Source organism: Lagenorhynchus albirostris, chromosome 11 (assembly GCF_949774975.1).
Source record: "Lagenorhynchus albirostris chromosome 11, mLagAlb1.1, whole genome shotgun sequence".
Taxonomy (NCBI): Eukaryota; Metazoa; Chordata; class Mammalia; order Artiodactyla; family Delphinidae; genus Lagenorhynchus; species Lagenorhynchus albirostris.
In genome coordinates, this window is record NC_083105.1 from 64,748,951 (window position 1) to 64,771,518 (window position 22,568).

The 22,568-nt window shown below is 52.5% G+C and overlaps 1 protein-coding gene across 3 annotated transcripts in view; it reads left to right on the forward strand.

Moving 5' to 3' along the window:
• Nucleotides 1-1,760: 1,760 nt before the first annotated feature.
• Nucleotides 1,761-22,568, forward strand: part of VDR (vitamin D receptor) — a 55,371-nt gene continuing 34,563 nt past the window's right edge. Inside the window, exon 1 of one of the 3 annotated variants that reach the window (XM_060166419.1) lies at nucleotides 1,761-1,842. The gene's annotated coding sequence lies outside the window, so the exon portion shown is untranslated. Of the gene's footprint in view, nucleotides 1,843-13,123; nucleotides 13,140-22,568 lie in introns of those variants that run through there. The other 2 variants (XM_060166417.1, XM_060166416.1) reach the window with 2 other exon arrangements.

Genomic DNA, 22,568 nt, shown 5'->3' on the forward strand with positions numbered 1-22,568 from the left:
ATTCTTTCTTTTACTTTCATTACAAGCAGCTAATCCATCCATCAGACTGGCAGGACCTCCAAAGGAGCACTTCCTTTCATCTGTTTCTCAGAATGGATAGCCCATTCCCAAGGTCAATCAAACAATCTGTGTCTCTTCTATTTTTTTTTTAACCTGTCCAGAGAGAAAGTGTCCATGATACTCCCTTAATGAACTGTTACAGTGCTTAACAAACTTCACTGTTTGAAGGTCCTTTTTTCTGTTTAGCCTCAGTCCATTTCTCTTGATCCAGTTATTGAGAGTTTGAGAGGGGCTGGTTATCATACAGTCTCGCATAACTGTTTCAGAAATGGATCAGAAGCTATTATTTGCTGAGCTCTCGTACTACCCTTCATTGAATAGGTATGTAATGTTGGGCAAATCAACCTCTCTATACCTCATTTTCCCACCTGTTCAGCTTGTCCCTCTGAGCCATGGTTTCCTCCTCTGTAAAAGGTGAATGACAACATCTTCCCTGCCTAAAGGGGGTCACCAACGGCTGGATGACTTCCTGGGCATATCTATTATAGAATATTACATTGTAATTACTATATATTTCTATATTCTCCCACTGGACAGTGAGCTCGAAGGAGGGAACCACATCTTTTTCGGCTCTCCTCTAGCATCTAGAGTGGTGTCTAGCACATAGCCAAGGAAACGGAGTAATTTTTAGCCAAGATTTTCTATGGCGAATTTTCCGCATCCACCTACAATCCCAGGTCTCAGATGTACTTTTTTTTTTCATTTTAACATCTTTATTGGGGTATAATTGCTTTACAATGGTATGTTAGTTTCAGCTTCACAACAAAATGAATCAGTTATATATATACATATGTTCCCATATCTCTTCCCGCTTGCGTCTCCCTCCCTCCCACCCTCCCTATCCCATCCCTCCAGGCGGTCACAGATTACCGAGCTGATCTCCCTGTGCTATGCGGCTGCTTCCCACTAGCTATCTACCTTACGTTTGGTAGTGTATATATGTCCATGCGTCTCAGATGTACTTTTTACCTCCTTCCATCCCTTCACACCAATGTCGGATGGGATGGATGGGTGTGTGGGGCTGGGGTCCAGGGCCCAGGGAAGCTGAGACTAAGCTTGTTTGGATGAGGTTCGCGACGGGCCGAGAACGTGGTCGGCTGTGGTCGCGCCCGAGGGGACATCGAGTAGGGGTGACAATGCAAACCCAGCCTCCTCTTCGGCCCCGTTTTCGTTCGCTCTTTTATACCAGCGTGTGGGATCGGGCTGAGCTCCCTGACGCTCTGCAGGAGTAACACGACGGCGGGCTGCACTGGGATTCTCCAAGAGCGCTCAGAGAACCTTTGGTGCCCGCCGCAGCTCCTCTCCACCCCCACCACAGAGCCCCGCAGACGACGGAGAAGTCCTGGCCGGGTCAGCCCAGGTGGGGGTGACGCACCTGGAAGAGGCGTCCGCAGCAGGCTGGGTAGAACTACTGCGGTGGGGGGAGAGGGGAGGCATCACGGATTATCGCAGGCAAAATCGTGGATCTGCACACACATAACCATCGAAAGCTCTCACGCACGGAGGGCAGAGTTTGCCTTGCCCCGTGGACGGCAGCCTTGGAGGACTGGGCAGAGTCTCCCAGAAGACAGTGCCGTGGTTGATTCTAAGCCAAGATGGTTGCAGCGCAGTTGGAGCGCTGGGCAAGAGAGGACTAGATCTGTGGGCGGGGCCCAGGGGCGGGGTGGGGCGGGGCCTTGCGAGGGGCGGGGCCAGGAGCTGGGCTGTCTGTGCTTGTCAAAAGGCAGCCGCCGATCCCCAGGCGCCGGGAGCGCGGAGCAGCGTGCCCACACGCAGTACCAGGTGCGGACCCGGGACCGGCGAGGAGAGGGGGCCCCAGTATCGGGATTAGGCGCGGGGTGGGGGCGTCGGGGGTACCGGGTCTGAGTGCCCGTGTGCAAGCACTAGAGTCTGGGCGAACTTGGCGACCGAGATCTGGGCTGTCGTGCCTTGAGGCTGGGGCACTAGGGGGACCCTGAGGTCTGAGAGAAAGCTGAAGTTCGTGCCAGGCTGGAGAGGGGAGCAGCGACCTCCTCGGGGCTCAGGCAGCGGATCACAGAAACGGTCCTCCAGCAGGGTGCTCGGCACTTGGGCAACAAGAAACATTTGTTTCCTTCCTCTGTCGGGCCGCCTCGGCATGGACTGGAGGAATAAGAAAGGGAGGGATGGGCTCTGTAGGGTGCTGAGGTCTTCTGGGGATGGAGTGTGTATAGCCTTGCTATCTTATAGGACCCACGCATGGTTACCTGCGATGATGAAATTGGATCTTTTAAGTAGAGGTTTTTTTGTCCTTTCCTTTTCTTTTCTCGCTTTTTTTTTTTTTAAGCCACCAATTATTTTAGACCTGGTTGATCCAGTGCACTGGACTTATTTTCTCAGGAAAGTCCATCCATAGATGTCCACAGGAATTCAGGGGCAAGCATCTAATCGAGTAGGGGGCTCAAGGAGTAGCTTCTATTGGGGGAGTGAGGAGTCCCACATCTGTGGGTGGTGGATGAAGAGGATTTCAGGGGAAGTATCTAGGAGGGAACATCCTATGGTCTCCGGGGAGCAGTTTGACATGGACCCCCTCCCCCCATGGACCACTGAGGCTGAGACCTAGGCTGCCTGGGCTGGGAGAGCCCTGGGTCTCTGAACCCAGGCCCTTCCCTCATCTACTCCTCCTCTTCCTCCTTCTCCATGCGGTGAGTGAGTCAACCTCCTGTCTGGGCTCAGCAGCCAGAGGGGCCAGAGCCCAGGCAAGCAGTTGGGCAGGCATTTTCCAAGCATTGCAAAAGCTCTCCTGGGCAGAGTTCAGCTCTGCACCAGCTCCCTGCTGGAAGGCGGCTTCCTCATGGCCGGTGGTGGCCACTCCTGAAGGGGACACTCTGCACAGCAATGATTATGGGATGGCTATGGTATGACTCCAGAATGGGTTGACTGGGAAGGGATTGTGGCTTTGTGGTAAATCCACATCTCTTATTCTCCTGGGATCAGGAGGTGCATCCCAGCACGGCAGAATTTTCCAGCCCCTCATATGCCATTTCTGCCTAGTGATCTTGTTAGCTGCCTATGTGTGTTAGGGAGGTGGGCATGCACAAGGGATTGGGAAAGACTCTGGGATAAGGGAAGCCGTGGTGCTGGCAAAGGTTTTAAGTCGGGCTGGGAAGTGGGGGTGGTTTGCTGAGGTGGAAATGGATTACCTGGACACTGGAGCCTCAACTTTACGAACCAAGAGGGCTGTGTTTCGGGGGGGATCTTCCTCATCCCATCCCTGTCCAAGTGCTGGAGGGGATGGTGAGTCCTTCTGGAATGGTGTCAGGATTGTACGCAGCCAGACCAGGAGGCTATTAAGACTGCAGATTTCTCTCTGGCTTTTGCTTTGGGTGTTTCAGATCCTTGAGCAGAAGTAGGGGCCGCATTTGGCCCCCACTCAGTGGCCTCTCTGGACCCATTTGAAGACAACCCACAAGCAGGCTGGGGGGCTGACTCAAACTGCAAACAGCTGGGGAATTCACAGTCTGTGCTCTGGCTGGGTCCCATGACTTCAGTTTGGCTGTCCCTCATCAGCCATGACTTGAACCCTTTCCAGGGTAATGGATAAGAAAGGGGGGAAGAGAAAAAGGATGAGAAAAGAGGAGAGTGGGATAAGGAAGGAGGGAAAGAAGAGGGTTAGGGTTAGGGAGCTTTCCTCACCACTCACAGCCAAAACCATCACACGCTATTCGTATAAATACTGTGGAAGGTCTGATGCTGTTTGAGGTGCCCTAGTTACCTGTGTTTATGGTTTCTCGGTCTTCTTTCCCTATTCGACCTCAGAACTGATCTCCTTTGGGCACCGAGTCCCAGAGGAAGCACCAGGAGGACCTCTTGGACCCACACCGTCCGCTCCCAGAACACATAGCCGGTGTTAAAGCCAATGTCTTTCACAGTTGGAGGAAGGCCTGGGGTCTAGTGGGCCAGACCAAGTGGTTATCCAAGACAGGAGAAGGACTTGCGGTTGTTCATTTCTTTACCCCACATCCTGAGGAGGCAGAGGTCATCCTGCCTGAGAGCCAGAGTTTCTCTGCAAGAAACTGGCCGGTGCTTAGATCCAGCAGGTGGGCTCTAGTGGCCGGAGAGCCAGAGTCATGAGCACCTGGAGGTCTGAGCTAGGATGGCACTCCAGTGTGTTGCTGGACAGGATGAACTATAGGAGCTCCAGCTCTCCATTTGTTACTGTTTACGTCTGGTTTGGATGCAGGTAAAGAGAAGTAAGGAAATGACAAGATTTTCTTAAGAGCCTCTTGTGTGCCCAGCATGGTACTAGGCCCTCTGAGGGATAACAGGGAACAGAGCCCACCAGCCCGGGCCTCTTCTTCCTAGATGGTCTGAGCTCAGGCTGGGCAGTGGCTGGCGGTATCTTCTTCCACTACAGTCCAGTTCTCAGGGGGTCCAGCTGGACAGGAGCCAGCCTGGCTGTAGCTCTGGACCACTAAGGTCTTGCTTCTAGTTATGCTTTTCTCCGGTTCCCCATTGACTGTCTCCTGTCTCAGTGCCCTCTTGGATGTGCTAGAGAGAGTGACTGTGTAATTTATTGCTCAAACTGGGAGACTTTTGAGAGTGAAAGGGGTGTGATGAATAATTAAACCCAAGCTGTTCAGGACAAATTGGAACATCGAGGCATTCTAGCAAACCCCACCCCAGACCCAGCGGAGGTCACTGCGATGAGGGGAAGATGGGTGGGTGTGGGTTTAATGAGGAGAAGAGGGGGGTGGTGCTTAATGATGAGGGGAAGATGGGGGTAGCCTGCTCTGTGGTGTCATCGCTAATTGCAGTCTCTCCCTGAGGGCAGCACTGCTCTCGGCCACCCTCTGTCTGGACTAGCCTAGTGTTCACTCCCTGCCCCTTGCCTGAGACTTCCTTTCACCCTTGACTTGTGAGTGGCCTCACCTTTGGTTCTCCTGCCCCACCCCTACCTCAGACAGGGACAGGAAGGCCTGCCAACTCGCCTTCAGGTGCCCCTGGGGAACTGGGATTTATACTGAAGCCAAGACTCAGCCTCACGCTTCCTCTTCTCTCTTCCCCCAAACCTTTAGTCTCTTCATTCTGTCCGCCCATCTTCCCAGACCTCCGGGGGCCCCACTGTCCCGCGGGAAACTCAGCATTAAAGCGGGTAGACAACCAGGAAGGGTAGGGTAGTCAAACCTTGCCCATGTGGATAAAGGGCACAGGTCACTTGTAATCAGGTTCTGGGGAAATGCTAAGCAAAGTGGAGGTCAGGGCCGAGAGCAGCTGCATAGCAGGGGAGGGAGCCAGGGCCCCTGGACACTGGAGCTTGACTCTTGGCTTGTCTGACGACTGGGGAAATGGTCCAGGGGAGGGACAGACTCTTCTCAACCCCGACTAAAGGCGTTGGTGGCGGCGGGTGACTGCAGCCTGCTGTGGAGACATGTGGAAGAGAAACTGCCTTCCCTCCTTGGTCCTCGCGGCCCAGATGCTCAGGGTGGGTTCCCTGGAGAGTCCCCAGAGGTTCAGCATGAGAGACGGGGCGCCGGTCATGGGGGTGGAGCCTCCTTGATGACTGTGTAGTGACTCTGTCCACTGTGGCAGGAAGGCAGTCATTCTCATCACCGACAAATGAAAACGGCAGGTGAAGACCTCTTGGGAAGTCCCACCCTTTGAAGCAACTTATGGGGAGGGGAGAGGAGAGAGCTTCAGGGGTGGCAGGGGTGACAGGCCGGTAGGTAAATGGCAAAGGCAGAAGGAACAGACGCTCGGGGAGTCTGAGTGTGTGTCATACCTTCGCAAACCTGCCCGACAGGTCCCGTGCCAAGGAATAGACCAAGCTGCCTATTCCACAGTCTTTGCCACACAAAGTCCCCCTTCTGCACAGGGCAGGGGCCTGGTCCTGAGCATGGTGTAGGCAGCTGCACCAGTGAGAAAGTGGAGTTTGGGCAGGACCCAGCAGCCAGTTCCTGGGAAGCTGCTGCCTCTCATTGGCCTTCTGATGACAGGTTGAAGCTTTGAGGTGTTATGCGAAGGGTGATATTCTGGGCCCTGGGAGGCACCCATGAGGCCCAAGCTTAGCTGGTGACACATCCAGTGTACAACACCTGCTGGGACTGGAGTTGTAGCTCCAGGAACAGCTGCTTACTGAGCACTCAGCCCAGTGGAACCAGGTGCTGGGCCCCAGACGCCGCGTGCACTGCCCCCGAGGGCTGTCACGGCTTGTGAGACGAGAACCACCACAATGTTCATTTTACAAAACTGGGGAAACCGAGGATTGGGGAGGTAGAGCCATGTGCCAAGGTGACACAGCTGGTGAGAGGGAGCGTCAGGACTCACACTGGGTCTGTCTTAACCTCAGGGGACCCTGCCACCTCTGCCCTGACCAGGCGGCCACAAGCATTCAGGGCCTGCCTCACACATAATAGGCCTGCAGAAATGTCCCTGAGCAGCAGGCTTAGGTTACGTAGCAGTTTGAATGAATTGACCTGGGAGCAAGTTCAGTTTGTCCAAAGGTTACTCTGGGGACAGTGGCCTCTCAGAGGAGGCTCCCTCTGCCACACCCTCAGCCCTCGGTGCCTCTCTGGCAGTCTTGGGTACCTCACTTGGGTAAAAACAGCAGACAAGGGCTTCCCTGGTGGCGCAGCGGTTGGGAGTCCGCCTGCCGATGCAGGGGACACGGGTTCGTGCCCCGGTCCGGGAGAATTCCGTAAGAATATGCCACAATTTGTGCACCCTTCCTCTTGTTGATGAACATGCCGCGGAGTGGCTGGGCCCGTGAGCCATGGCCGCTGAGCCTGCGCGTCTGGAGCCTGTGCTCCGCAACGGGAGAGGCCACAACAGTGAGAGGCCCGCGTACCGCAAAAAAAAAAAAAAAAAAAAAACAGCAGACAAGAACCCGAGGGAGATAGCCCTGTGTGGAGAGATTGCAGGGATCAAAGAAGACTTGGGAGGTCTGGAAGGCGAATAAGAAACTCTCAGTTTCAAACAGACCACTTCATTGATGACCTTCTATGTGCTAATTGCACCAAGGAAGAAAAGGCCATTGTCCCACCGTCCAACTGGGAGCTATTCTCACCTTGTTTACCTCTTCCTCTCCTGGCTACCCCTTAAGGAACACTCCCCAACCTACCCACCTGGAAAGAGAAACAGACTCCAGCCTCACCTGACGGCCTCTGCCAGGCACTGTGCTGATCACTTTCCTTGTCTCCTTTAATCTTCCCAGCTTTCCTTGGGAGTAAGTTACTAGTGTTCTCTCCAGCATGCATATGGGAAACGCAGGTTTAAAGAGATGCAGTAACCTGCACCGTGCTGTAAAGTGAACCCATGACCACAGCTCTACGCTGTGTGCCGGTGATGGGCCTGGCTGTACAAACCACTCTAAGCGCCAGAGCCAGAGCCTGGAGACACGTAGAAGGAGGAGAAAACACTGAGCCAACCCCTCAGCTGGGGTTCCCAGGGTTTCTTGGTAAATGACTGAAATTTTAGATAGTGCTATTAGGAGCTGTGCTAGCCGCCTTGCAGAATGGGAGAAACGCTGGTTTTGAGTTAGACACACGTAGGTTTAAATTCTGGCTTTGTGTGTCACTTTGTAAGGTTTAAATTCTGGCTTTGTCACTTTGTAGCTCGTGACCTTGGGCATGTTTCTTAATCTCTCTGAATCTCAGTTTCCTTATCTGTAAACTGGGATAAGAATAACTCCCTTGCAGTGTTGTGTGAGGATTAGAGATGATACAAGTGGAGCGCCTGGCACGATGTAAGCCCCGGAAGAGCTTGTGCAGACAGTCATTCACTAGATATGCACTGAGCACCTACTGTGTGTCAGGTACTATTCAAGACACTGGGAATTTAACAGTGAAAAGAAAAGACTCTTTCAATTGTTTTCAAATTTCGTAGACCAGAAACTTATCATTTCTGAGAGGTCCTTTTAGAAGCCAGGAATGGCTAAACTCAAATTCAGTAAATTGATTTCTCTTTCTGTTATGTGTTAGCTGATGAGCTTGGAAAAGTCGTTTAGCTTCTCCAAGACTCTATTTTTTTAAACTGTGAAATACATCATACACACAAGAGTACACAATAGGCCTATGTATACATTAAGGAGTAGTGTAATATATCCTGACCCACCACCTAAGTTCGGTGGAACGTTTACAGAAGCTTAAAAGCCCCCTTTCCTCTTCCCAGTTGCATCCCCTTCCTCACTCTCCACCACACTGTAACTAATATTATGAATTTTAGTTACTATTTCCTTGCTTTTCTTTGCAAGTTATCATCTCTGTATGCTTTACAAAACAGTGTATTGTTTAGTTTTACGTCTTTGGAGTCTACCTACACGTGTGTTGTCTGCGATGCACTTTTTTCACTCAATAGCATGTTTCTGAGATTCATCCGGCGCTTTGAAGCACACAGCTGTATTGAGTAGTTTTCAGTGCAGTGTCGAATTCCGTAAGAATATGCCACAATTTGTGCACCCTTCCTCTTGCTGATGAACATCTGGGCTGTTTCCGGTTTGGGGCTATCATGATAAGCTAATACTGCTAGGAAGACGTTGTGCTTGTCTTCTGGTGCATGTGTAGCCTTTTCTCTAGGGCACATACCTAGGAATGGAGTTGATGGGTCACACGGAATTCCCTGTTTGGCATTACTCTACATGTCTTCCACTGTGACTGTGCCAAAAACGCTCCTTTAAGTAAACACTCCTTTAAGATAAAAGTTCCCATGTTCCCCATCCTTTTTAACACCTGGTATAGACTTCATTTCTAAAATGAAAAAGTTGTACTAGATGAGTTTCTTTTTTTTTTTTTTTTTTTCGGTACGCGGGCCTCTCACTGTTGTGGCCTCTCCCGTTGCGGAGCACAGGCTCCGGATGCGCAGGCTCAGCGGCCATGGCTCACGGGCCCAGCCGCTCCGCGGCATGTGGGATCTTCTCGGATCGGGGCACGAACCCGTGTCCCCTGCATCGGCAGGTGGACTCTCAACCGCTGCGCCACCAGGGAAGCCCTAGATGAGCTTCTAAAGTCTCTTTCGGCTATAATAAGTGTATCATTCTTAATCTCAGGACCTGGTTTCTGGCTTATGTGTGTGCCTGTCTGATGTGTGGTGCACAGGTGGCCCCGTAAATGCCACAGTCTGACTCTGAGAGCCCTTTGCAGGGTCCCCAGGTGCAGCTGAAGCCCTTCCTCACCGGGCTTCCACCGACAGTGGGTGAGGGATCCCGTGGCTCTGCATCCTTCCCAACACTTGCTGTTCTGTTCAGTTCAACCGAGAGGCTGATGTCAGGGCTGAGAACATACCAGGTGCTCAATTAATACCCACTGAATTGCATTTTTGCCAAATGGATTGGGAGGGATGTATATTTTCCCTGAGCATTGATTTTAAGAACAAGATATGCAAGTATCAGAATCGTATGTGCTAGTTAGTTAACACATGTATGTGTTCACACGTGTATGTGTTCACACACACACACATGTATGTGTTAGCTAGTGCTAACTAGAGCGCTGGGGCTGGGGACAGGGATGGGATTTATGTCTGTCTTGGGCTTCTTGATCATTTGAAGCTCCGGGTGAGGTGAACCGAGGTTAGTAGTCTCCACTGATCAATTGTTCAGAGTCTGGCCTTGAAATTTGACCCTCTGGCTTGTCTGGTTGGAGAGCAGGGGGCGTCTGGAAGATGGGGTGAAGAGAACAGAGGAGGTGCCGAATAGGCTGGGCAGAAGTAACTTCCCACCTCTGGCAGAAGTTTGGAAATTCAGAGCCTTTTGGAGCAAAGACCTCTGCCCTGAAGGCGTTTTCCAGCATCATCCTGGCCAGCCTGGAACCGTCCCATTCCCCCTCCACTGGCACCAACTGCGGCCACAGGAGGAGGTGAATGCCCACAGAGAATCCCCTTCCAAGAGTTGAACACTCTGCCCGGGAGTGGAGGGTACCGGTTTGAAAGGTGTTAGATATACTCAGTGTCCTGGAAGCCGGATAAACAGCCAGCTGCCCAGCCACCCAGCCACCCACGGGACAAAAGAATGTGGCTGGTCGGGCAGTTGCATGGGCCACCCCAGCCCACAATCCCGTAATTACCCATCGAGTCTGTGCCTGTCAGCTCCACGGGCAGGCGAGCGCCTCTGCCCTGGGCCTTATCTTGGTGACCAGGCCCCTGCTGGGCTCAGCGGCAGGGCCTCACCTATCCTTCAGCCACTTCTACCCCCAACTCTGCCCCAGTGTCTCTCTCTGTACCAACCTTTGACCCTTTTGAAGCTCGCATATCATATAATAGCTGATAATCATAATAAACCAAAAGGTTACTATAACTTAATATGTTCCAGGCACCGGGTTAAATGTTTTTCGTGCATCTTCTCATATACGCCTCTCAATAATCCTACGAGGGAGGTAATATTGTTATCCCCACTTTACAGAAGAGGAAACTGAGTGTGAACAAGTTAAGAGGCTAAATTTCTTGCCCAAAGCCATCGAGCTCCCAAGTCAGAACCAGAACTTAAATTCAGGTCTTTCTAAGACCCGACGTGGGGTCCTTCTTCGCCTGCCACTGCCTGTCCTGCCCTGCGTCCCGGTCCTTCAGCTCCCCAACCCCTTCCTGTCTGAAGAGGGCTGGAAAAAGAGGCCGCAGTTGGTGCCAGTGGAGGGGGAATGGGACGGTCCCAGGCTGGCCAGGATGATGCTGGAAAACGCCTTCAGGGCAGAGTTCTTTGTTCCAAAAGGCTCTGAATTTCCGGACTTGTACCAGAAGAGGGAAGTTGCTCCTGCCCAGCCTATTTCGCAAGCCTGCCAACTTCTTGGGTGCCATGATGTTGAGAATTGGGGGATGGGCTGCCTCAGGTAAAATTCCATTATAATGAACGCCATCTAAGATCGGAATGACTTGGTTAAAATGGAATTATTTTAACCTGGGTGCAGTGGAAGAACTCAAATATGCAGCCTGAGAAACTAGAAATGAAATGGAGTTGATTCGCCCTTGAGAGTCTCTTAGGGAGGCTCTGGGAGGGTTTGGAGCCTAGGAGAAGGGTCAAATGCACCCCAGTTTCTCCCTGAATGCCAGGCTCCCCGGTGGTTGGGCAGGACTTGGAGGGAGCAAGGCTGTGACTGTCCAGTTGTCCATTTCCCCCACTGTGCTGTGAGCCCCTGAGAACAGCTCTGAACCCTGTCTCTGAGGTGTCACCACTCCACACAATACCTAACTCATCGTGGATATGCTCAGTAGATGTCTATTGGGTTGTTTTTTAGGTAGACCGGGTCCCCTAAGCTAGAAAAGAGAGTTGGAGGGCAATCGCTTCGTGTGACTAAAACATCCTTAAAAATCTGGACTGCAGCTCAGATGAATTGAACCAACTGTGCATAATAACAAGCGCTAACACTGAGCAGGTGCCATGCACCAGGCCCTGTGCTGAGCACTTTACATACATTGTATCTCATTTAATCCTCACAGATGAATGAGGTAGGTATTGTTATTTTTCTCATTTGACAGGCGAGGGAACGGAAGCATAGAGAGCTCAGGTCATTGGTTCTGGTCACACCTCTGGCAGGGAGGGAAGGCAGGGTTGGCACCCTGGCAGCCTGCCTCCAGAGCCTCTTCTCTCAAGTGTCTCCCTCATCACAGAGCTCGGCTGAAGCTGGGGGTTTGTCCCGGGAACTAGGGCCAGGTAGGTAACAGTGAGTGCAAACCCTGGTGGGAGGGCACAGGCCTGGTCTAGAGGGACAGCCCCGCCTCAGGCCAGCAGGGTGGCCACTGGAACTGCAGCACAGTGTGGCCAGATTATACAATATTTTTAATAGGAAGTGGGACATCCAGGTTTTTTCCAAAAGTCAAATCTCTCTCTTTTTTTGGAAACATTGACAGGCAATTCAAAAACGTATAATCACTGGTGGTGATGAGTAGGGGGGTGACAGACAGAACTCATTCATGGTCAGGTTTAGTCTGTAGGCCTCCTGTGTGTCCTCTGGTAGTTCCTTTCCTTTAAGAGATGACTGTTACCTGGAGAGGGACCAGGAAAGCCCTAGTGTATATAGAATTCCTTACTAAAGGCATGAATGATTCCTCTCCATGGGTACCCCTCCCATCGTGTGATAATACTTTACAATGCAGAGTGTTTCTTTCTAGAGAGTTATAATGAAATCTTTCAGTCTGATGATAAAAAATAAATCCTCCCCTTTCCTCCTTATCTCTCTCTCCCTCCCTCCTTCCTTCCTTCCTCCTTCCTCCTCTACTGTGTCTTCCCAGTCAGATATTTCCCTATAGATATTAGAAGGAAGGTTCGATGTAGAAAAATCAAAAGGAAACTAACAGTCAAAGAAAGGGTCTCTAGCCCCCGCCCCCCCCTCAAAAAAAAGTGACATTTTTGGATTGGGCTCGGTAGGCAATGAATGACGCTTATCAGGCCGGGTCTGAAACCCTCACTGCACTGTGGGCTCTCCCGGGCTGTGAGGACCTCATGCTGTCAGAGACGGGATCACGCTCTATGTTATACTTCAGAATGTTTTTTCACAGCTTTCCCCTTTATGCCTGAGAATAGGCCTTCCTCTCCCTCTTAAATACCTGGGAAAATCATTGTAAACTAATAACTAACATTGGTATGCAGTATAACAATGTTATAACACACTTTTTTTTTATCTCAGCTGATACAACATTCCTGTGTGATAGGCAAATGGGTGTAGAATTCCCTTTTGGAGGCTTGGTAAAGTAGCAATGTTTAATTCTTTTCCTTCCATTCCATGAGAGAGCCATAGCCAGGGAGGACTGAAACCTGGTGTGCGGGGAGCCCCTGGCTCCCGCAGGCCTTCCCATACCTGCCGCCCTCACCCCTCACCTGGCATCCACAGGTGGGAGGGTAGGGGGGAGAGCTGGTAGTCCGGAGCCCCTGACTGAGGTCTCCACCTCCCTGAAATTCCCGCTCCAGGGTGAGTGTGGCGTGGGGCACGGGGAAGGCCCTAAACCAAAGGGTGGCCCGTGGCCAGCCTCCTCTCCACGCCCACCCCGACTGCCTGTCACCCTGAGCTATTATTCCCCAAGCTGGGCAGAAAATAGCTCACTCAAGAGAATTATTTTTGTCTCTGTTAAACGTCAATCCTGGATTACTGAAAAGCCTGGTTGCAGAAGTGTGTTTCAGGACAGGAGGAGTACTGGGAAAAGTGGTGAGTCGGGGCGCAAAGGGGAGGCGGTGGGTGGAGGGGTACCATCTCTTCCCCCAGGGGCTGCGATGGCCACAAGCTATGGCCTTCTTCCCTAGAAAGCTGCTCATCAGGCTGCCCGACCAGCGGCCACTCCAGCTGACAGTGCGCAGCCTGCCCAGCCAGCTGGAGTGCAGTTCACTCACAGCTCCTTTGACTGAGTGCAGGCCCTGAGCTGGTCCATCAGATTCCTTCTCCAGGGATGTTTGCCTCTGCCCGAAGGAGTGTTGAGTGAAGGAAGTGGAAATTCTGTTACCTGTGTGGAGGTCCAGGCGGGCACCTGGGGGGCTGCAGACAGCCAAGGATGTTTGCCTCTGCCCAAAGGAGTGTTGAGTGAAGGGAGTGGAAATTCTGTTACCTGGTGTGGAGGTCCAGGTGGGCAGCTGGGGGCTGCAGACAGCCAAGGAGGGAAAGAAGTTGTTGCTCTGGAGTATAGACCTCCTCCCACTCCTAAATACCTGGGAAAATAATGGTAAACTAATAACTAACATTGGTATGGAGTATAGCAATTTTATAACACGCTTTTTTTTTTTTTTTTTTGCGTTACGCGGGCCTCTCACTGTTGTGGCCTCTCCCATCGCGGAGCGCAGGCTCCGGACGCGCAGGCTTAGCGGCCATGGCTCACGGGCCCAGCCGCTCCGCGGCATGTGGGATCTTCCCGGACCGGGGCACGAACCCGTGTCCCCTGCATCGGCAGGAGGACTCTCAACCACTGCGCCACCAGGGAAGCCCTAACACGCTTTTTTTTTTAATCTCAGCGGATACAACAGTCCTATGAGAGGATTGTTGGAGACCTGGTCTCAGCTTCTCCTGTACCCTGAGGCAGCATTGAATGCCACTCTGTGTAGCGAATCTGTCCCATCTTTGCCCCTGGGTACCAAAGAAAAACAAGGAAGAGGAAGATAGCCAATGGGTAGGGTTGGGGTGGAGGGTTTAGTTTGGAGAGGGTTCATGGGTTGGGACAAAGGCCACTACTTCCTACCACTTTGTGGCCCCAGGGAAGAATCCTCCAGCGGTTTGGCCTGAAACATTGAAACAAGAGGGTTATCTTCAATGATAGCTCTAAGGGGAAGGCTGTGCTTGTGTCATGTCATGGGCCAGCAGTGAACGTGGACGTCTGGACCCAGGGTAGGGGCTGGCGTGTGCCCACACATGCAGCGGACTTCCCACACATGTCCATGGCGCAAGTTGTTCGTGACCATAGTGGTTGGTGCCCTTAGAGGGATTCCTGGCAACAGGGAAGTGACCTTGTTGACTGGGAGAGAGGAGTAAGCTGAGCGCGCTGGCGGACGCAAATGTGGGGACCGGTGGGTTCTGTGGTAAGGCAGCTCTCCCTGTGCCCGGCAACCGCATCTGGCCACCCTGGACAGATTGACGCATCCACTAAGGATTGACTGGGGACGTGCCACTGAATTGTTCACAACTTCCATCTGCCCTTGTTGAATCTTTTGTTCTCTCTTTGGGTTTTCTCTCACAAAAAGTATGTTTTCCTATTTAGCTGGGCAGGATTTTCCAGAATTCTCTCCTCTACCTCTCCCTTCCAACTCAATTACTGATAGAATAATCCCAGGGGAAAGCAAAGGAGAACAAGTGGTGTGCACCAGTGCGGTAGAAGAGGCCCGCTGCCTTCCTGACCTGGGGGGCCCTTTCTCCGTGAGCAGTTGGGAAGGAGGCCCATTTTTACTTCCTTCACAAATCTCAAGGTCAATTCTGGTTGGAATGGGAAGCTGAATGGAGTCTGAAAGTCTTTGGTTGCAAAATATCATTGCAGTAATTTTAAAATTCCTGGTATTCAAGACTCAGTGTGTTTACGAGAAGTACACTCGGTAGAGGAAAGAATGGAATTTACTTCCGACTGAAATGAGTGTGGTCAGTTGGTTTCTTTCTTTCTTGCGTCCCCTCTCTCTCTTCAGCCATATGGAGCTAGTTTCTCCAGCTCCAAAAGGCTCTTTCCCTTTTGCCTCATAGCCTTTGCTCACATGGTATCACCTGCCCGGACCCCTCTTTGCCCTTCTCACCACTGCCATGTTAAACTATGGTCCCTTCTGTCTCAGTTGAGGTGCAGAGAAGTGACGTCCTCTAAAGAGCCTCTCTCCCTCTCCAAGACCAGGCCAGGTGCTCTCCCACGTGCTCCTGTCACACCTGTGCCTACCTGTATTGCAGTGCGGATCTGAGTTGGAGATTCCTGTTTGTCTCCCTCAGTAGACTGTAAGCTTCATGAGGGCCGGGTCTCTGGGCAGCTCACCATGGTGTCTCTGAGTCCTAGTATACAGCATGCCACATAGTCAGTGCTTAAAACCAGGCAGGGGTCACCATCGTAGATAAGGCATCAGAGGCCAGAACCAATACTGAGGCCAAGAAGAAATGCTGTGGCCTCCTTGGCCCTCCAATATGGTCCCCAAGAAGAAATCTACACGGCACAGCAGGACGGCTGGAATTCTGACCAAACAGAAGCCCTGGAAAAGCTCTATTGGGGAAATCATTCACACAGGAACTGAGTAGCGGCTTGCGGGTGTCTGCGGCTACCCTCTAAAGTAAATGGGAGCCTCCCCGCCTCTTCCTGAGAAGCCTCATGAATACGTGAGAAGTGTTCACCTCTTCACTAATAATGCAGAAGAGAGACAGGATGCCTTTGGGTAAATCAGCCCCTTATGGGACTGGAGCTGTGTGGTAGAGAGTTACCCCAGCCCCACCCCTCTCAGAGGACCCTGGGATCCCTCAGGGATTCTGACACAGGCCTCAGAATCCATCCTGGGATAAGTGAATGGCTTTCCAGGGCTGCCAAGAGCCAGGGTGGCTGCAGCCCTTACTGCCCCACCCCCGGCTCCGGCCCCCTGGCCTCTGCCAGCCTTTCCCATTGCTCTGCCTTCCAAGGCCTGCTGTGGTGGCCGGGAATGGGGCGAGGAAGTGCCGCTGCCCTGACAACCGAAAGGGGGCGCCCCTGGGCTGCTGAGCAAGGTCCCACGAAGGGGAGACAGATGCCCTATAAGCCCTGGATGCCGGAGAAGGTAGGAAAGAGACTCACGGGGTGAGAGAGGGAAAGGACACGCTATGAGCAGAAGCAGTGAGCAATCGGTGGCACCTTGGGAGTCACGGCCTCATCTTCCCTGTGGAGGAAAAGTCCAGATGTGTAGCCCAGCTTCTCTGCTTGTCAGGGAGAGATTAGAACCATCCAGTCTCCCTACCCCGAGCAGCCGGATTTTTAGGAGTCGTAGCCAATGGGTGGGGTCGTCCGTTTTTTCCCAGTTCGGCAGACATGTGGCTCTCTGGGCAATGCTTGGGGTGGAGCCTTGGGGATGGAGAACAGGCTTCCTGGCCTCCACGGCACGTCTCTGGGCCCTGAACTCTCCGCAACCGTACTAACAACAGTAACCGCTCTAATAATGAGAGCGAACATATAACGCTCCAGTGTGCCGGGCCCTGTGCTGAGTGCTGCGCAGAGATCTTGGTCCCCGTGACCACCTGTGACCTGGGCACTGTCATGTCCCTATTTGTAGATGAGGACACAGGGACGGGTTCTGGGGGAAGCTGGACAGTAGTCAGGTAGCCAAGGGTGTCAGGCTGGCCGAGGTGATTGTGGAGGTGAGCACGGGATCTGATGCGAAGGATCCCGAATATCTCGCTTGGAGTTGGCAGGACCTGGGACTTGGGTGCTACCTTTCCCACAGTGCAGGAAGAGGCTGAGGGATGCAGACATTGCATCGATCCCAGCAGGCGTAAACTTGGGCCTATGTGAACTTGGGCTGGGGACCAGCAGTCAGAAAGATGCTTAAGCTGGGGAGAGGGTCATGGGGCACTAAAAGCTGGCCTTGGGAATCGCTTGGGAGAAAGCTCTCTCCTGTTGTCCTGGGGCCATTTTCTTTTTTTTTTTTTTTTTTAGAAAATCAAGGAAAATCCCATTTGGCCATCCGTTACATCAGCAATCCCAGGGGTTCAGGTGTCCCCAGAGGAGGGCTAGATCTGTTCTCCCTGTATTCTTGGTCCTCTCCCTTTGGGCTGCCTCAGTTTCTACCCCTTGGTCTCCAAGTCACTGAACAAAGAGCCTCCTTGTCCCATCAACTTCCACCTGTGGCAGACGCCCCAGGGAAGTACTCCCACCCTAGTATCCCAGGAAAGCCACCCAGAGGAGCGAGATACACCCAGGCCAGGTGTATCCTGCCTCCCTCTAAAATAGTCCCGGACTGTCTTGAGTCCTCATCCATTTTTTCAGGCCAGAGAAGCCGGATGTGGGAGCAGAGTTGGTCAGGCAGGAGAGAGTGGGTACCCCTCACCCACCACTTTGTTTTTCTGTATTGCTTGTAAGGATGGAGTCAGTGCTGGGTGGCCTCACTGCAGACTGCCTCAGGGCCTCCTCGTGGCCTCTCCACAACTCCCCTCCTCTGAAGAATGAAATTCGTGCCCCCTTCCATGGCCTGTTTCTCTCCCACCTCACTCTGTTCCCCTGGGAAGCTGCTCGGGCTGGTGATGAGAGGTCTTGGGACCTGGGTGGGGTTGGAGAAGCATCCTCCCTCCTTGTGTGGCCTTTGACAACTCGCTTCCCCTCTGGCGGCCTCAGTTTCTTCTGCTGTAAAACCAGAGAGATTGGGCTGCAGCTACAAATGGGCCGGTTCCTTATGCTTCACCGGCCACTGTCACTGCCCACGCTTTCCGGCGGGGACAGGGCATGGCCTGCCTGTTACCTGAAGAACAGTAATCAACCCAGAAATCTTGTTGACAAAGCTGAGGGCTGAGTTTCCACTGGAAAAAGGCAGCTTGCAGGAATAATTGTTGTTGATAAGAAGTGGAAATATATCTAAGTAAGCTATGTATCTCCTGTCCCACTGCCTAGAGCTTCGTGGGTTCCTGCCTCTGGGTTTTGCTCAGCTCCAGGAAGCTACCAGTACTCCCAAGAGTGACAGGACCATCTGCTAAGAAAGAGCCTTGATGAATGGCCAGTAGAGTGGGAGTCTGCAGCATGGCTTCTCTGGAGTGACCTGCTAACCCGTGACACCGTATGGGGTGTCAGTCCATGACGTTTACCAGGTCCTCAAAGGCGAGGGATATTCCCCAAGAAGTTAATTAAGAAGTGCCTTCAGGGGTAAAGTTATTCCTGAAACTGCTGGATCACCAACCACTTAATTTCCCATCCTTCAGTCAGTCGTTAAACAGTTTGGTCCACCTCAGGCGTGTTCTTAGAGCTGCAGTGCTGGGGGCCAGCCTCCCCTGGAAACAACTGAGCCTAAGACAGAGGCGGCAGGCTGCCTTGGCAGAAGTTACTCACACTCTTCCACAGGGCCCTTTTCTTGGGCTGGAAACTTCTCTCCAGGTGAAGCCAAGGAGGCAGATGCTGTCCGCACTCACCACCTTATTCACTGCCCTTGTGGGAATCATGATGGTACCTGGGACGTTTATGAGGTCTAAATCAAAGTTAAATGTAGCCAGGCTAGCTTCCTGTGCTTCTCCCCAAAACCTCACTCGCATCATAAACTTTGTAGATTTTTTCTATCTTTTCATGACAATTTCCCAGCAGATGAGGAGTGTGCTTCTTTTTCTAATGTGTGTGGTAGTATCACATGGTGGCCCTACCAACCCCTCCTCCAGAGACACTGTGGGAATGGCCTAGTAGATTCATCTTAGATGGCTGCGGAGAGCTGGTCTAGGACCAGTGGTTGAAAACTGTAGGGGCTATTTCATCTGTGCATAATGAAGAACTTTCTAAGCACAGAGCCATCCAAAGAGTATGGATTACCGTGGGAGATAGTTCTCCAACAGAAAAGATATTTAAGTCCAGGCTAGAAAACTGGCTAGAATATTATAGAAGTGATTTAAGATGGTTGGAGTAGGTGGTGTTGAGTTTCCTTCCAATCTTGAGATATTCTGAGATGACTGGTATCCACTGGGTTTTACTTTGGAAATTGTAGTCTTCAGAAAATAATTTCCGAATGTTCTCAGCCATGTTTAAAGTGTGTGTGTGTGTGTGTGTGTGTGTGTGTGTGTGTGTGGAGGAACTGGGGAGACAGTGGGGAAAGAAAGAATTGGGCCAAGATCTAACTCTACAGTACACTTTCCTCTTTCCTTGCCCTCATTTCCACTCTATCCCCCCTCAGCTTCTTCTGCAAAGTAATGCTGAGACTTTCCTGGAGAAAGAATGTGGGCTTATGTTGGGGATGGTGAAGAAGGAAGAAAAGGCATCACCTCAACTGGCCATGATACTGCTGTGCCTAAGTTATGCTAGGATAAAGAGACAGCAGGTAAGAAGTTGGGTAGGTCATACAGCGTTCCGCACTCTATGGGCAGAGTTGCAAGGATGATGAAATGAAAACAACAAGAAAAGGGCGTGCACGCATAAGCGCGTGTGCACTTGTGGCTGGCATGCTCACAGGCCCATCCGCTCCAGAGAGAGCCCAGAGTGTGGTTGATTCCATGTGGGCCAATTTTAGGAAGAAGAGGAATTTTCTCCCCCTCTGCTGGGAAATCACTTACCTTTGCATTTCTTTCTAGAAGGAGAGGGAACTTTGAGCTAATGTCAACAATTAGAAAGCCCGTTTTTGATCAGTCCAGTCCCAACCGTGCTGAGGGAAGCCCCTCTCCTGGGCTCTCAGTCCCCACAAGACCCAAAGGGGCCACATCACTCCCACCCTTCCTGCCCCTTAGCATCTGGGGGTGAGTGGGCCTCACCTGTTACTGGGAGGGCTGGGGAGAGCGCTCAGTGAAGGAATTTCACTTCCTGAATGGTCTTAAGGCCTCATCATGATGGGAATTCAGCCTTGGAGTTGCATACTTTCAGAGCTAGAAAAGACCGTAGAAGTCAGACCTCTGTCTGCCGCTTGGTCCTCCTAGAGTCACAGCTTTACTGCCCTCAGGACTCCGAAGAGGGTCTAGTGAATGCAGCAGAGTTAAACTGAGCCCTGTAGCACACTTCGATCCTTGTCTTGCCGGGGCTCTCCCCAGGACACCCTGCAGTCCCCACGCTACAAGACTGTCCTAGGTGAGACTCTGCCTGGGGATGCCCATGCAGCAGAAGTCACTGGAAGTTGGGGTGTCTGTTGTGTGAGCTGACGGGCAGATGTGTGGGAGAGGCAGTTGTGGCTTTGATGACTGGAAGGAAACACATTATCTCCTCATTTCTTGCTAAAGCAAGGTCAGGCCTGGGGTCAGGCTCAGGCAGGGTTTTTTTTTTTTTTTTGGCTGTGTTGGGTCTTCGTTTCTGTGCGCGGGCTTTCTCCAGCTGCAGCGAGCAGGGGCCACTCTTCATCGCGGTGCGCGGGCCTCTCATTGTCGCGGCCTCTCCCGTTACGGAGCACAGTCTCCAGACACTCAGGCTCAGTACTTGTGGCTCACGGGCCTAGCTGCTCCGCAGCATGTGGGATCTTCCCGGACCGGGCCATGAACCCGTGTCCCCTGCACTGGCAGGTGGACTCTCAACCACTGCGACAGGCAGGGGTTTTGATGTAGGATGCTGACCCCAGAGGAATGGAAGCCAGGGGCTTTCTGCAGAGCTGAGCTGCTACCCCTCTGCTTCTCCGAGGCTCAATATTAGGGGTTTGGGTATTTCTAAAGCAGGGCAGGAGGGGTTGGCTCTGGGGACAGCCCCAGCAAAGGCAGTGGGATGCTCTTATACTCAGAACATGAATTGGGGGTGGGGGGTGTATGACGTGGCAAAGTGGGTGGTGTTAAGCTGAGGGTTTTTCCACTTGTTTTTTTTTCGCCCTGTGTCTTTGCCCCACTTTCCATGCACTTGGACCTACAGGCTAAATCTAGGACAATCTTTCCTAAAGGACCACCCAGTAGTGCAAAGTTGCATGGGGAGGAGAGGCCCATCTTTTGAATGGGGTTTTCCCAGGTAAGAGGGGTTGGCTGGCAGAAGAGATATCCTGGCTGATTTGGGAGCCTTGGAAGGAAAAGTGCCACGACGTTCTTCCGTCATGACCTGGGGATTGCCATGTCTGCTCCTCCCTGACTTAGTGGAAGTGAAGGGTGTCCAGGGCACAGGGTGAGGAAATGACTGAGTTATCTCCCTTAGGAAAAGTAGAGCAGAGACTCGGGGCTCAGCTGCCTCGGTTCAGATCTGGGCTCCAAAGGCAATCGTCTCTGTGCCTCAGTTTCCCCATGCCTAAACTAGGGGAAATAACAGTACCCGCCCGCGAGGTTGTCGTGAGGATTAAATGAGTGAGGGTACAGTGCCCGGCGTGAGTATTAGCGCCTGTGCTGGTGATTACTGCTGGGATGGGTTGAGTTGGCAGGAGGCAAGGGCAGCCCTTGGCCGTTGTGGGCAGCCAGCCTGTCCTCGTTGGGTCCCTGGCATCACCACTGGCCTGGCCGTGGGACCCTGGGCAAGTCTCTCAAAGTGCCCTACGTGGAGTTTGGTTTTGCCATCTGTAGAATGAGACTGCCCCTCATCTCACAGGACTGTTCGGAGGTTACATGAGATCCCGGGTGGCACCTAGTAGGTACTCAAACGCCTTCTCTTTAAGCTCAGGGCTGGTAGGCTACCTGGATCTCAGGTCTGACTTCTAAATATCTTAGGGGCTGAGAGCAGGAAAGCAGTGGTCCTTTCTGTACCCATTTGGTCCTTACCTCAGCCTTCCTGAGGAACAAGCAGGGAGTCTGGGAAATTGCTAAGGCCATGGGATAGCATCTAGAAGAGCCCGGTTGGCTGGGGGGCCTTGGGCAGTACAAGCAGAGGGAGCAGAGGAGAGCCTGGCTTGGAGGAAGTGGCCACATGTCTGTACCCTGCAGGTACCCCTCCTCCACCCACGGTGCTTGGGAGTGGGCCAGCCATGTTCACGTTATCTCAGCAGGGTCCACTGACACTTTCCTCAGTTGTTCCTTGGGGGTGGGCAGTGCCTGAGGGGCTGGTAGATGGGTCAGTGGGCTGGCAGTCTTAGGACTGGGCCCAGGTCTTGGATACCCCTTGGGCTCTCCCCTTCTCTGCCTAGTCGGGCCACTAGGAGGCAGTGAAACAAAAGCTGGGGGTCTGAACCTTCCCCACATGGAGTTTGCCTGAAAGGCCTTTGCCAGGGTTCCGGGTCAGGCACCTGCATATCTATTATCTCCCCAGCCACTTCCTATTGGCGTCAGCGAAGGGAGGAAGTGTGTGTGTGTTTTTCTGTCTGGGTGGGCAAGCAGCACTGAGTGTGGGTGGAAGTGGGAAGGGTGAAATTCCACCAGCCCCACCTTGGTGACCCATCACGCCACTAAGACCCAGAGTCTGGACACTAGAGTCAGCCCACCGTCAGCCTTCGCCGAGGCCGGAGGTGTTGAGCATGTCTGGGGAAGAGCTAAAAGTGGCAGAAAACATCCTGTTTGAAAGCAGTGCGTTGCTGTATTTAACCCCTGCAGCACCTGCCCCGCCTACACCCAGTCTCCACAGACTGCAGATCCCAGACACCTGTCTTTGAAGCTATCCCAAGA